Genomic DNA, 11,831 nt, shown 5'->3' with positions numbered 1-11,831 from the left:
CTGAAAAGTTGCATATCGCGGGGGTTATTTGATGCTAATGCAGTACGCCACAGAATGTTTTTGTGCTGGTCAAGGGCAGTCAAGTCTGAGGAGAACCAGGGGCTATATCTGTTCTTAGTTCTGTATTTTTTGAATGGGGCATGTTTATTTAAGATTGAGAGGAAATTACTTTTAAAGAACATCCAGGCATCCTCTACTGACGGAATGAGATCTATTTCCATCCAGGATACCTGGGCCAGGTCAATTAGGAAAGTCTGCTCGCTAAAGTGTTTTAGGGAGCGTTTGACAGTGATGAGGGGTGGTCCCGTTATGGACGCAGGCAATAAGGCAGTGATCGCTGAGATCCTGGTTGAAGACAGCAGAGGTGTATTTAGAGGGTAAGTTAGTCAGGATGATATCTATGAGGGTACCCATGTTTACGGATTTAGGGTTGTACCTGGTAGGTTCGTTGATAATTTGTGTGAGATTGAGGGCATCTAGTTTGGGTTGTAGGATGGCCGGGGTGTTAAGCATATCCCAATTTAGGTCACCAAGCAGTACGAACTCTGAGGATAAATGGGGGGCAATCAATTCACATATGGTGTCCAGGGCACAGCTGGGGGCTGAGGGGGGTCTGTAGCGAGCGGCAACAGTGAGAGACTTATTTCTGGAAAGGTGGAGTTCTATCTAGACGGAAAATGTTATAGTTGGGGATGGAAATTTCAGAATTTTTGGTGGCCTTCCTAAGCCAGGATTCAGACACTGCTAGAACATCAGGGTTGGCGGAGTGTGCTAACGCAGTGAATAACTCAAACTTAGGAAGTAGACTTCTGATATTTACGTGCAAGAAACCAAGACTTTTGCGATTACAGAAGTCAGCAAATGATAGCGCCTGGGGAGTAGGAGTGATACTGAGGGCTGCAGGGCCTGGGTTAGCCTCTACATCACCAGAGGAACAGAGGAGGACTAGAATAAGGATACGGCTAAAGGCTTTAAGAACTGGTCTTCTAGTGCGTTGGGTACATAGAATAAAGGGGGCAGATTTCCGGGCGTTGTAGAAAAGATTCAGGGCATTATGTACAGACAAGGATATGGAAGGATATGAGTAAAGTAGAGGTAAACCTAAGCGTTGGGTAACAATGAAAGAGATAGCATCACTGGAGGCACCAATTGAGTCGGTCTCCGCGTGTATGGGGGGTGGGACAAAGGAGCTATCTAAGGCAGGTTTAGCTGGGCTGGGCTGGGGGATCTACAGTGAAATAGTACAATTAGAAATAACCGAAACAACAATAAGCTAACCATATTGACAAGGGAGAGAGGCATAAAGCAATCACAGGTGTAATTTGAGAGAGCTACGACAACAGCTGGTAATGACGACACAGTTTGGGCTGAGGCTAAACATAAACAGGATGCAGTACCGTAAAAAGGAACAGTCCAGCAGACATCAGCTGTATAGCTGAGTTATCATAAGGTCCGGTGAACAGCAATAGGATAGTTCGGAGGTAGTTCGGGGGCTGCTAAAGCACTAGTGAGCAAGAGGCCACGGCAAGCGTGTGCTAGCGGGCCGGGGCTAGCAGATGGAATCTTCGTGGTCGACTTCATAACGGGAAGCTTGTTGTAACCACATCAGACGATTTCGTCGGCAGACCAGTCATGTAGGATCGGCGGGACTCCGTGTCAACACTAGGTGGTCCCGTCCGGTTGACAGAGAGGTAGATAGCCGGGAGATGGGAGATGGGAGATGGGAGATGGGCCTAGCTCAGGATGATTAACCAGACCACAACGTCCATTTTGTTGCAGCTAGCTGGTAGCAATGAATCCGGAGTTAAAGGTCCAGTGATTATGTGATTCCGGCAGAAAAAATGATATGTTCTGGGTCGATAACGCGCTGTGCAGACAGTGCAGACTGGCCGAATAATAGTCCAGACTAGAGCTGGCTGGTAGGTGGTGCAGGCCACGGACAACGGTGAAAAACCGCTAACGGTAGCTGATAGCAAGTAGCTAGTTAGCTGGCTACTCCCGTCCGGTAGACCTAGAGGTAGATAGCCGGGATATGAGCCTGGCTCTAGGCTAGCTCGAGGCTAACTGGTGCTTGCATCGGGGGCAGTGGTGATTAGCCAAACAGCAACATCCATTCGGTTGCGGCTAGCTAGTTGCGATCCGGTGATTAATGTCCAGTGATTAAATTATTCCGGCAGAAAAATCCAATGTTCTGGGTGAAATAGCAACTGTGGCTAATAGCAAGTAGCTAGTTAGCTGGCTAGCTAGTTTCAACTGGAGATTCTAGATAAAAGGTAAGTCAATAATAGAATCCGTTCCACATTGAGTGAGGCGGGTTGCAGGAAAGTATATTTTGTAGAAGGATGAAAAATCTAATAGGAAAATATGTACGAAAAATACAAAAAACACAGGGTATTTACAGGCTATTTACAGACACACGACAAAAACAGGACTGCACTACTACGCCATCTTGGATTGAAAAAAGATGGCGTTTGGCCGGGCGGCCAGCTCTAGGAAGAGTCTTGGTGGTTCCAAACTTCTTCCATTTAAGAATGATGGAGGCCACTGTGTTCTTGGGGACTTTCAATGCTGCAGACATATTTTGGTACCCTTCCCCAGATCTGTGCCTCGACACCATCCTGTCTCGGAGCTCTACGGACAATTTCTTCAACCTCACGGCTTGGTTTTTGTTCTGACATGCACTGTCACTGTGGGACCTTATATATACAGGTGTGTGCCTTTCCAAATAATGTCCAATCAATTGAATTTACCACAGGTAGACTCCAATCAAGTTGTATAAACATCTCAAGGATGATCAATGGAAACCGGATGCACCTGAGCTCAATTTCGAGTCTCATAGCAAAGGGTCTGAGTACTTCAGTAAATAAGGTATTTCTGTTTTCTATTTTTAATACATTTGCTAAAATTCAAAAAATCTGTTTTCGCTTTGTCATTATGGGGTATTGTGTGTAGCTTGATGAGGAAAAAAATGCATTTAATCGATTTTAGAATAAGGCTGTAACTTAACAAAATGTGGAAAAAGTAAAGGGGTCTGAATACTTTCCGAATGCACTGTATGTATGAGTGCTCATATAGACATGATTATTTGATTTTGCTAGAGCAAATACAGTGTCTTACAAGCCCATGTGTGCTGGGCATCCTGAAGATGCATGACACTATAATAATAAAATCAATCAAAATCAATCATTCAAATCATCAGATAGTTGAAGTGTAGAGGACAAGACAATGTAGTAATTAGGATGAAGTGCGTGTGTGAGGTTGTGTGTGTATGTGTGTGTGTGTGCTCGCTACTGTCCTCCTGGAGAAAGAAGGGATGAGGAGGAAAGAGGAGAGGAGGGTTGATCTGTGGCAGACAGGGGAATGAGTGAAGGCTGAATGATGAAGAGTGCGGATGTAACAAGTGGACGTTTGATGATGGCAATATTGAGCGTAGAAATTAGATGTCTGTCTGATGTAGTTTTGAGGGAGAAAGAGGGAGCGAGAGAGCAGAGGGAGGGATTGTAAAAGGCGTTAATCTGGCTGCCAAATGGAGAGTTGGGCATATTGTTTCTGCCTGGGGAGCCATGCAAAGTGTGTGTGCGATCAGCGGGTGTGTGTGCATGTGTGCATGTGTTTGCTCAGAAAGCGGAAATGGTCTTAATTTCTGGGGAAGAGTTGCAGGGAAGAGGGGAGGGGTTGATAGAGCTAAGTAAGAGAAGCTCCATTTAGGACACGCAGAGTGAGAGATTTAGTCTTCCCTAGAAGAGAGATGGAGGGAGGATGAGAGCTAGTAAGAGTCAGAGAGAGAGAGAGAGAGAGAGAGAGAGAGAGAGAGAGAGAGAGAGAGAGAGAGAGAGATGGAGGGGAGAGGAAAGTTCCTTTAAGTTCTCCCTAAAACAGGCGAACAGTCTTAGCCAGGGTTAGTCATGGCTCTTTGCTCACTGTAGATTTGAATGTTCCCACACAGCAGCACACACACCCTTCCTGTTGCTTATCCGCTTTCAGCGGCTCACTTTGTATTGAAATCCCTCCCAGGGAATGGTCCTAGCGCTAACGGTGAGCTTACTCAGCTCAGATACGTTTTCTCTCTCTGTAAGCTGCAGCGTCGTTCTCATTTAAAAAGTGTTATTAAAATGACAAGAGTTTATTTGGAGGGAGAAAATTACCAGAAATAGGTGATCATAATGATGTATGATCTTAATTTGAGCCAGTTTGCTATAGCAGGAAAATAATCTTGCAGCAATAGGAAATGTGAATTATTATGTGGTTTATAATTAATGGACATTTTGTAGGGGTTGGTAAATTTTTTGTTAGGGCAAATCAAGTCTGAAATTTCAAAGTGGAAATGACAAACTTTAGAAACCTTTTTAAAACTCAAAAACACTATATGTTTGCATTTCCTTCTGTGCAGGTAAATTCTCAGAAACTAAAGAGTGATCCAATTAAGATCCTACATCTGTAGTTTCCGCTGCACATCAAATCCTGCTGGACCACTTTCTGGCCATATCATTTGAGAGATTGAATAATCTTCCCCTGGTATGACATGACAAGGACAAGAGAGAGATGGAGAGAGAGAGGGAGTAAGAAAGAGAGGGAGAGAGAGAAAGAAGAGGCTGAAGTTGTCATTGACGTATTAAGGAAGACATTTGGTTGAGCAGAGTATTGCCAGATTCGTGTCAGGCCAGCTCCGATCACTCAACCTCTCCCCATCTTCTTTCCCCCCTCTCTGCTTTCCCCTCTCCCATCTCCCCCTCCTCCCTCTCTCTTTCTCTCTGGCTGTCGGGAGTGTCATATATCTAGGTAGATTGAGTGTGTGTGTGTGTTCCCACACAGTGTGTGTATGTGTGTGCGTGTGTGTGTGTGCGCGTGCGTGCGTGTGTGTGTGTATGTGTGTGTGTGTCATATATCTAGGGCTGTGTGAGGGCAAGGGAGATCACAGCCCAATTTAGGTCCTGATAACTAATCAATAGGCAGCTTATTCCTCCAGAAGGAAGTAAAGGAGTAGGCCCCTGGGAGACGTAGTTCACATTAAACTCCCCTCAACTCTCAACATTGGACAGTCACAAATTATGCTAGAGCGAGGGAGGGATGGAGGGAGGATTCAAGGAGAAAGAAAGAAAGAGATACATAGACTGGGATGTGTCGTTCAGATTACTCAGTTAGTAATTATGGGAGAAAGAGAGGAAAATAAAGAGGGAAAGGGAGCAGGAGAGAGAGGGGATGCAAATGGTGATGAGGACACATAGCTCCCTGCATGAATGCCTAGACTTTAGCTCAGCGGGCTAACACAAATTATTATTTTTTGAACTTTTTACCCTTTATTTTCCCTCCCCAATTTCGTGTAATCCAATTGGGAGTTACAGGCTTGTCCCATCGCTGCAACTCCCGTACGGACTCGGGAGAGGCGAAGGTTGAGAGCCATGCGTCCTCCGAAACACGACCCTGCCAAGCCACACTGCTTCTTGACACACTGCTCGCTCAACCCGGAAGCCAGCCGCACCAATGTGTCAGAGGAACTGTTGACTGAAGTCAGCGTGCATGCGCCCGGCCTGCCACAAGGAGTTGCTAGAGCGCGATGGGACAAGGACATCCCGGTCGGCCAAACCCTCCCCTAACCCGGACGACGCTGTGCCAATTGTGCGCTGCCTCATGGGTCTCCCGGTTGCGGCCGGCTGCGACACAGCCTAGCACTGCGATGCGGTAACTTAGACTGCTGGGCCACTCAGGAGGCCCGGGCTAACACAATCTTGCATTCTCAAATTCTCCAACCCATCTGGTCACAGTTGGACACATACTGTAGAATGTCATATAGCAGTGAGCACAGAGAAGAAGGAGGAGCGGTCACATAGTGTTAGCAGTTGGCACATGTGCTAGCCGGGTTTGGAGTCCTACTCTTAGCTAGCTTCAGCCCCGTTGATGCTTGAAGGGTTCTCCTGCCACGGAACACAGGAATTATCTTTCCTCATTTCCTGTGACAGGCCATTCATAAAGCTGCTGCTATGTCACTGTCTTCCTCCCTCATTAAGAAATATGGCAACAGCCTCTGTCCCCCCTGTCCCACCTCCCTCGTGTGCCCCCCCCCCTCATCTGCACCTTACTCTCCCCTCTGGCCCACCCCCCAACCCCCCCTTCCCACACTTCCATCCCTGCCCCCATTCACAATGACAATCTCATCTAACGCTGCATGTCCACTCCCCCAACACCCCCCAAATGACTGTCCACCCTCCCACGCACAAGACAGGGTTCGTACAGATAGTGGCAAGTCAAATTCAAGGACATTCAAGTACTTTTTCAAGCACTAATATTTATTTTCAAGGACCATCAATTTGTAATAGTTCCTATTATGCAATTGTTTCTAGTTGCCAACAGATGGCAGTATATCGCCACAACCTCATGGAAAAAAACAACTAACTTACTATTCATCACTACTTTACAAGTTCTACACAATAATACGTGTTTCACTAATTATTTACTACATACACAAGTGGTAAGTCAGGACTGATGATTTTGACTGATTTCCTTATATGAACTGTAACTCAGTGAAATCTTTGAAATTGTTGCATGTTGCGTTTATATTTTTGTTCAGTGTACATAATATTAAATTGCATTTATATTTAAATTGTTTTTATACTGTATTACACTAAATTGTAGGTCCAACAGGCTGTCCCAACACATAATGACATGAAAGTACATTCTGACAATGTAAAAGCCCCTTAGTTGACTTTAAAATGTTGTATTCTATACCCATTTGAAGAGAAAAAAAGTTATTAATATGTTTGATAAGATTAAAGACTCTCTCAGGGGACCCTATTTAAATTGTAGGGGAACCCACATGGGTCCCGGACCCCAAGTTTGGGAACCACTGTACTACTAACCTCTCTCCTTGCTTGCTTCAATGCTTCCTCTCTCTGTGTATCTCCTTTGCCTCCTTCATTGCAGCCTGACTCACCACTGCCTGTCTCACTACTCTCTGTAAAGAAAATGTACTTTGTTATGAGAACTTTGAGTAGCCCATCTTTTGATTATAGCTAGCTTAATTTCAGTCAATTTCTCCTGCTGTTATAACTAACTATCTGGCTAATAACCAGAGCCCTTGAGCTACCTAGCTAGCTAGATATACATTTACATTTTAGTCATTTAGCAGACGCTCTTATCCAGAGCGACTTACAGTTAGTGAATACATATTTTTTTTTATACTGGCCCCCCGTGGGAATCAAACCCACAACCCTGGCGTTGCAAACGCCATGCTCTATCAACTGAGCTACATCCCTGCCGGCCATTCCCTCCCCTACCCTGGGCCAATTGTGCGCCGCCCATGAGTCTCCCGGTCGCGGCCGGCTGCGACAGAGCCTGGATTCGAACCAAGATCTCTAGTGGCACAGTTAGCACTGCGATGCAGTGCCTTAGACCACTGCGCCACTCAGGAGATATCTGACTGAAATATCAGCGACTATTTACCAGTTGTACACTCATTCTCTGAGAGTAAGGGGGCCACCTGTTTGGGGGATGTCTGTTGACACAGCAGGAGTCAAGGGATGTTAAAATAATTCCCACTGTCAGCGGCGTCTCTGCTACTTGCACTGTAGGTCTGGGCTGAGGTAGTTTGTTTCACCTCTCGGCTTATGTCGTGGGCAGAGTGTCCCATTGGAGAGAGTGGTGAATGAATGCGCTGCTGACACGGCAAATCCGGGAGAACAGGCGAACATAACGAGCATACAGTTCATTCGGAAAGTATTCAGACTTGTTCCACATTTTGTTACGTTACAGCCTTATTCTAAAATTGATAAAATTATTTTCTTTCCTCATCAATCTACACACAATACCCCATAATGACAAAGCGAAAACAGGTTTTTATAAATGCTTGCTAATTTATTAAAAATTAAAAACAGAAATACCTTATTTACATAAGTATTCAGACCCTTTGCTATGAGACTCGAAATTGAGCTCAGGTGCATCCTGTTTCCATTGATCATCCTTGAGCTGTTTCTACAACTTGTTTGGAGTCCACCTGTGGTAAATTCAATTGATTGGACATGATTTGGAAAGGTACACACCTGTCTATATAAGGTCCCACAGTTGACAGTGCATGTCAGAGCAAAATACAAGCCATTAGGTCGAAGGAATTGTCCGTAGAGCTCCGAGACAGGATTGTGTCGAGGGCACAGATCTGGGGAAGGGTGCCAAAAAATGTCTGCAGCATTGAAGGTCCCCAAGAACACAGTGGCCTCCATCATTCTTAAATGGAAGAAGTTTGGAACCACCAAGACTCTTCTAGAGCTGGCCACACGGCCAAACCTAGCAATTGGGAGAGAAGGGACTTGGTCAGGGAGGTGACCAAGAACCCAATGGTCACTCTGACAGAGCTCCAGAGTTCCTCTGTGGAGATGGGAGAACCTTCCAGAAGGACAACCATCTCTGCAGCACTTCACTAATCAGGCCTTTATGGCAGAGTGGCCAGACGGAAGCCACTCCTCAGTAAAAGGCACGTCAGCCCGCTTGGAGTTTGCCAAAAGGCACCTAAAGACTCTCAGACCATGAGAAACAAGAAAGCCAAGTGTCACGTCTGGAGGAAACGTGAAACCATCCCTACGGTGAAGCATGGGTGGCAGCATCATGCTGTGGGGATGTTTTTCAGAGGCAGGGACTGGGAGACTAGTCAGGATCGATGGAAAGATGAACGGCGCATAGTACAGAGAGATCCTTGATGAAAACCTGCCCCAGAGCGCTCAGGACCTCAGACTGGGGCGAAGGTTCACCTTCCATCAGGACAACGACCCTAAGCACACAGCCAAGACAACGCAGAAGTGGCTTTGGGACAAGTCTCTGAATGTCCTTGAGTGGCCCAGCCAGAGCCCGGACTTGAACCCAATCGAACATCTCTGGAGAGACCTGAAAATAGCTGTGCAGCGAGGCTCCCCATCCAGCCTGACAGAGCTTGAGTGGATCTGCAGAGAAGAATGGGAGAAACTCCCCAAACACATGTGTGCCAAGCTTCATACCCAAAAAGACTTGAGGCTGTAATCGATTCCAAAGATGCTTCGACAAAGTACTGAGTAAAGGGTCTGAATACTTACGTAAATGTAAAGAACGTAAAGAAACGTAAAGAAAACTTTAGTAACACTCAGAGAACTTTCTAAGAATGTCATTTAAAAACATTCTATTCCAGCATCCTCTATCTCAAATAAAATAAAATACAATTTTATTCGTCACATACACATATTTAGCAGATGTTATTGCGGGTTAAGCGAAATGCTTGTGTTCCTAGCTCCAACAGTCCAGTAGTATCTAACAATTCACAACAATACACAAATCTAAAAGTAAAAGAATGGAATTAAGAAATATATAAATATTAGGACGAGCAATGTCGGAGTGGCATTGAAGAAAATACAATACAATAGAATACATATGAGATGAGTAAAGCATTAGGTAAACATGAATAAAGTGACTAGTGTTCCATTATTAAAGTGGACAGTGATTCCATGTCTATGTACACTACCGGTCAAAAGTTTTAGAACACCTACTCATTCAGAAGATAGCCCTATTTGGTAAAAGACCAAGTCCATACTATGGCAAGAACATCTAAAATAAGCAAAGAGAAACGACAGTCCATCATGACGTTAAGACATGAAGGTCAGTCAAACCAGAAAATTTCAAGAACTTTGAAAGTTTCTTCAAGTGCAGTCGCAAAAACCATCAAGCGCTATGATGAAACTGGACCGCCACAAGAATGGAAGACCCAGAGTTACCTCTGCTGCAGAGGATAAGTTCATTTGAGTTACCAGCCTCAGAAATTGCAGCCCAAATAAATGCTTCACAGAGTTCAAGTAACAGACTCATCTCAACTTCAACTGTTCAGAGGAGACTGTGAATCAGGCCTTCATGGTCGAATTTGGGCTTAGTGGGACTATCATATGTTTTTCAACAGGGCAGTGACCCAACACACCTCCAGGCTGTGTAAGGGCTATTTTACCAAGACATGACTAAAATGACTAAAATTTAAATGTAAATGTGTTGAAGGCTGAGCTATAGTAAATTAACAGCATTCTGATGTAGGTATTCCTCTTGTCCAGAGGGGATAGGGCAGTGTGCAGTGCGATGACGATTGCATCGTATCTGGATCTATTGGGGCGGTAAACAAATTGAAGTGGGTCTAGGTTGTCAGGTAAGGTAGAGGTGATATGATCCTTAACTAGCCTCTCAAAGCACTTCATGATGACAGAAGTGAGTGCTACGGGGCGATAGTCATTTAGTTCAGTTACCTTAGCTTTCTTGGGTACAGGAACAATGGTGGACATCTTGAAGCAAGTGGGGACAGTAGACTGGGATAGGGAGAGATTGAATATGTATGTAAACACTCCAGCCAGCTGGTCTGCACATGCTCTGAGGACGCGGCTGGGGATGCCATCTGGGCTGGCAGCCTTGTGAGGGTTAACACGCTTAAATGTCTTACTCACGTCGGCCACGGAGAACGAGAGCCCACAGTCCTTGGGAGCGGGCTACGTCGGTGTCACTGTATTATCCTCAAAGCGGGCGAAGAAGGTGTTTAGCTTGTCCGGGAGCAAGCTATCGGTGTCCGCGACGTGGCTGATTTTCCCTTTGTAATCTGTGATTGTACATACACCTTAGCCAAATACATTTAAACTCAGTTTTTCACAATTCCTGACATTTAATCCTAGTACGAATTCCCTGTTTTAGGTCAGTTAGGGTCACCACTTTATTTTAACAATGTGAAATGTCAGAATAATAGTAGAGAGAATTATTTATTTCAGCTTTTATTTCTTTCATCACATTCCCAGTGGGTCAGAAGTTTACATACACTCAATTAGTATTTGGTAGCATTGCCTTTACATTGTTTAACTTGGGTCAAACATTTCGGGTAGTCTTCCACAAGCTTCCCACAATAAGTTGGGTGAATTTTGGCCCATTCCTCCTGACAGAGCTGGTGTAACTGAGTCAGGTTCGTAGGCCTCCTTGCTCGCACCCACTTTCAGTTCTGCCCACAAATGTTCTATAGGATTGAGGTCAGGGCTTTGTGATGGCCACTCCAATACCTTGACTTTGTTGTCCTTAAGCCATTTTGCCACAACTTTGGAAGTATGCTTGGGGTCATTGTCCATTTGGAAGACCCATTTGCCACCAAGCTTTAACTTCCTGACTGATGTCTTGAGATGTTGCTTCAATATATCCACATAGTTTTCCTTCCTCATGATGCCATCAATTTGTGAAATGCACCAGTCCCTCCTGCAGCAAAGCACCCCCACAGCATGATGCTGCCACCCCTGTGCTTCACGGTTGGGATTGTGTTCTTCGGCTTGCAAGCAACCCCCTTTTTCCTCCAAACATAACGATGGTCATTATGTGGTTTATACTTGCGTACTATTGTTTGTACAGATGAACGTGGTACCTTCAGGCGTTTGGAAATTGCTCCCAAGGATGAACCAGACTTGTGGAGGTCTACAATAATTTTTCTGAGGTCTTGGCTGATTTATTTTGATTTTCCCATGATGTCAAGAAAAGAGGCACTGAGTTTGAAGGTAGGCCTTGAAATACATCCACAGGTACACCTCCAATTGACTCAAATGATGTCAATTAGCTTATCAGAAGCTTCTAAAGCCATGACATCATTTTATGGAATTTTCCAAGCTGTTTAAAGGCACAGTCAACTTAGTGTATGTAAACTTCTGACCCACTGGAATTGTGATACAGTGAAATATAATTGAAATAATCTATCTGTAAACAATTGTTGGAAAAATGACTTGTGTCATGCACAAAGTAGATGTCCTAACCGACTTGCCAAAACAATAGTTTGCTAAAAAGAAATTTGTGGAGTGGTTGAAAAACGAGTTTTAATG

Source organism: Coregonus clupeaformis, chromosome 19 (assembly GCF_020615455.1).
Source record: "Coregonus clupeaformis isolate EN_2021a chromosome 19, ASM2061545v1, whole genome shotgun sequence".
NCBI classification, from domain to species: Eukaryota; Metazoa; Chordata; class Actinopteri; order Salmoniformes; family Salmonidae; genus Coregonus; species Coregonus clupeaformis.
The sequence above is the reverse complement of the archived record's forward strand: the minus strand, read 5'-3'. Positions refer to the sequence as shown.